Below are 3497 nucleotides of genomic sequence, written 5' to 3'. Positions count from 1 at the left end.
AAAAAATATTTTTAAAAAATCCCCGCTAACTTGTGGTCCAAGAAAAAGTATTTTTAAAAAATCCACGCTTATTTGTGGTCCAAGAAAAAATATTTTTAAAAAATCCACGCTAACTTGTGGTCCAAGAAAAAATATTTTTTAAAAAATGCACACTTATTTGTGGTCTAAGAAAAAATATTTTTAAAAATCCACGCTTATTTGTGGTCCCAGAAAAATATATTTTTAAAAATCCACACTTATTTGTGGTCTAAAAAAAATATTTTTTTAAAAATTCCACGCTTTTTGTGGTCTAAGAAAAAATATTTTTACAAAATTCACGCTTGTTTGGGGTCCAAGAAAAAATATTTTTAAAAAATCCACGCTTATTTGTGGTCTAAGAAAAAATATTTTTAAAAAATCCAAGCTTATTTGTGGTTCAAAAAAAAATATTTTTAAAAAATCCACGCTTTTTTGTGGTCCAAGAAAAAATATTTAAAAAAAACACGTTTATTTGTGGTCCAAGAAAAAATATTTTTAAAAAATCCCAAAAAAAAAATATTTTTTAAAAATCCACGCTTATTTGTGGTCCAAGAAAAAATATTTTTTTAAAAATCGACGTTTATTTTTGATCCAAGAAAAAATATTTTTAAAAAATCCACGCTTATATGTGGTCCAAGAAAAAATATTTTTAAAAAAATCCACGCTTATTTGTGGTCCAAGAAAAAATATATTTTTAAAAATCCACGTTTATTTTTGGTCCAAGAAAAAATATTTGTAAAAATCCACGCTTACTTGTGGTCCCAGAAAAAAAATATTTTAAAAAAATCCACGCTTACTTGTGGTCCCAGAAAAAAAATATTTAAAAAAAATCCACACTTACTTGTGGTCCAAGAAAAAATATTTTAACAAAAATCCACGCTTATTTATGGTCCAAGAAAAAATATTTTTAAAAAATCCACGCTTATTTGTGGTCCAAGAAAAAATATTTTTAAAAAATCCACGCTTATTTGTGGTCCAAGAAAAAATATTTTTAAAAAATCCACGCTTATTTGTGGTCCAAGAAAAAATATTTTTAAAAAATCCACGCTTATTTGTGGTCCAAGAAAAAATATTTCTAAAAAAACCACGCTTATTTGTGGTTCAAGAAAAAATATTTTTAAAAAATCCACGCTTATTTGTGGTCCAAGAAAAAATATTTTTAAAAAATCTACGCTTATTTGGGTCCAAGAAAAAATATCTCTAAAAAATCCACACTTATTTGTGGTCTAAAAAAAAATATTTTTAAAAAATTCTCGCTTATTTGTGGTCCAAGAAAAAATATTTTTAAAAAATCCACGCTTATTTGTGGTCCAAGAAAAAATATTTATAAAAAAACCACGCTTATTTGTGGTTCAAGAAAAAATATTTTTAAAAAATCCACGCTTATTTGTGGTCCAAGAAAAAATATTTTTAAAAAATCTACGCTTATTTGTGGTCCAAGAAAAAATATCTCTAAAAAATCCACACTTATTTGTGGTCTAAAAAAAAATATTTTTAAAAAATCCTCGCTTATTTGTGGTCCAAGAAAAAATATTTTTAAAAAATCCACGCTTATTTGTGGTCCAAGAAAAAATATTTTTAAAAAATCCACGCTTATTTTTGGTCCAAGAAAAAATATTTTTAAAAAATCCACGCTTATTTGTGGTCCAAGAAAAATATTTTTAAAAATTCCACGCTTATTTATGGTCCAAGAAAAAATATTTCTAAAAAATCCACGCTTATTTGTGGTCCAAGAAAAAATATTTCTAAAAAATCCACGCTTATTTGTGGTCCAAAAAAAATATATTTAGAAAAACCACGCTTATTTGTGGTCCAAAAAAAAATATTTTTACAAAATCCACGCCTATTTGTGGTCCAAGAAAAAATATTTTTAAAAAATCCAAGGTTATTTCTGGCCCAATAAAAAATATTTTTAAAAATTCACGTTTATTTTTGATCCAAGAAAAAATATTTTTATTAAATCCACGCTAAATTGCGGTCCAAGAAAAATATTTTTAAAAAAATCCAAGGTTATTTCTGGTCCAAGAAAAAATATTTTTAAAAAATCCACGCTTATTTATGGTCCAAAAAAAATATTTTTAAAAAATCCACGCTTATTTATGGTCCAAGAAAAAATATTTTTAAAAAGTCCACTCTTATTTCTGGTCCTGGAAAAAATATTTTTAAAAAATCCACGCTTTTTTGTGGCCCAAGAAAAAATATTTTTTAAAAAATCCACGCTTATTTGTGGTCCAAGAAAAAATATTTTTAAAAAATCCACGCTTATTTGTGGTCCAAGAAAAAATATTTTTTAAAAAATCCACGCTTACTTGTGGTCCAAGAAAAAATATTTTTTAAAAAATCCACGCTTATTTGTGGTCCAAGAAAAAATATTTTTAAAAAAATCACCCTTATTTGTGGTACAAGAAAAAATATTTTTAAAAAATGCACGTTTATTAGTGGTCCAAGAAAAAATATATTTTAAAAAAATCCACGCTTATTTCTGGTCCAAGAAAAATATTTTTTAGAAAAAACCCGCTTATTTCTGATCCAAGAAAAAATATTTTTAAAAAATCCACGCTTATTTGTGGTCCAAGAAAAAAGGCGTTTTTTTAATCCACGCTTATTTTTGGTCCAAGAAAAAATATTTTTAAAAAAATCCACGCTTATTTGCTGTCTAAGAAAAATATTTTTAAAAAAATCCAAGGTTATTTCTTGTCCAAGAAAAACTGTCTTAAGAGTCCGATTATCTTAAAATTTCGCACATCCCAAGGTCTGGTGTTAAGATGGGCAATATCGGACCACTCCTTCTGATACCTCCCGCACAAGAGGTCGAGAATGGAAGCTGTTTTCAACCAAAGGGTACATGACTTCTCCTAATGATTTTCTGAGATTTATTTATCCAATTGCTTCCATTTGAGTTCATCTGACCTCTAATTTTATGTGTCAGATCAATCTAGTTCTCAACCGTAAATCACAACTACAAGCCTCTGCGAAAATTTTAAGTAGTCGAAACTAGGTTTTGTCGTATTTTTGCCCAAATTTGTTTCAGCTCCAATTGAGATAAAGACATTACAATATAGTTTGCCATCGAACCTTATAACCAGAACTCCTATTAATTATGAAAAACTTAAGAAAAAAAGCAACAATAAAAAGAATTGGCCAACTCACCTAGATATAGGGAACAACAAAAGAATTTTGCACATAGCTCTGCTGCTGGTTCTTATTCTTATGTTAATATCCAGCAAAGAGAGGTGATGGCCAATGTTCTAATGCTATTGTGATTTGTTTTTTGCAAAAGTAAACTTTAAAATTTGGATCTGAAAATTCTTTAGAAGTTTTTTAAACAACTGCAGTCAGATTCTGGGGGGCAATTTTAACGGTTTTTAATTCAATATTTTCTGGATTAAGAACACAAGTGTAGAACAAAAGTTCTGAACTTTTTTTCGAGGTATAAAAAGCCACTTAGAATTCAAAACTCCAGCAGTTCTGTTAGCAAC

Source organism: Musca domestica, unplaced genomic scaffold (assembly GCF_030504385.1).
Source record: "Musca domestica strain aabys unplaced genomic scaffold, Musca_domestica.polishedcontigs.V.1.1 32, whole genome shotgun sequence".
Lineage (NCBI taxonomy): Eukaryota > Metazoa > Arthropoda > Insecta > Diptera > Muscidae > Musca > Musca domestica.
The sequence above is the reverse complement of the archived record's forward strand: the minus strand, read 5'-3'. Positions refer to the sequence as shown.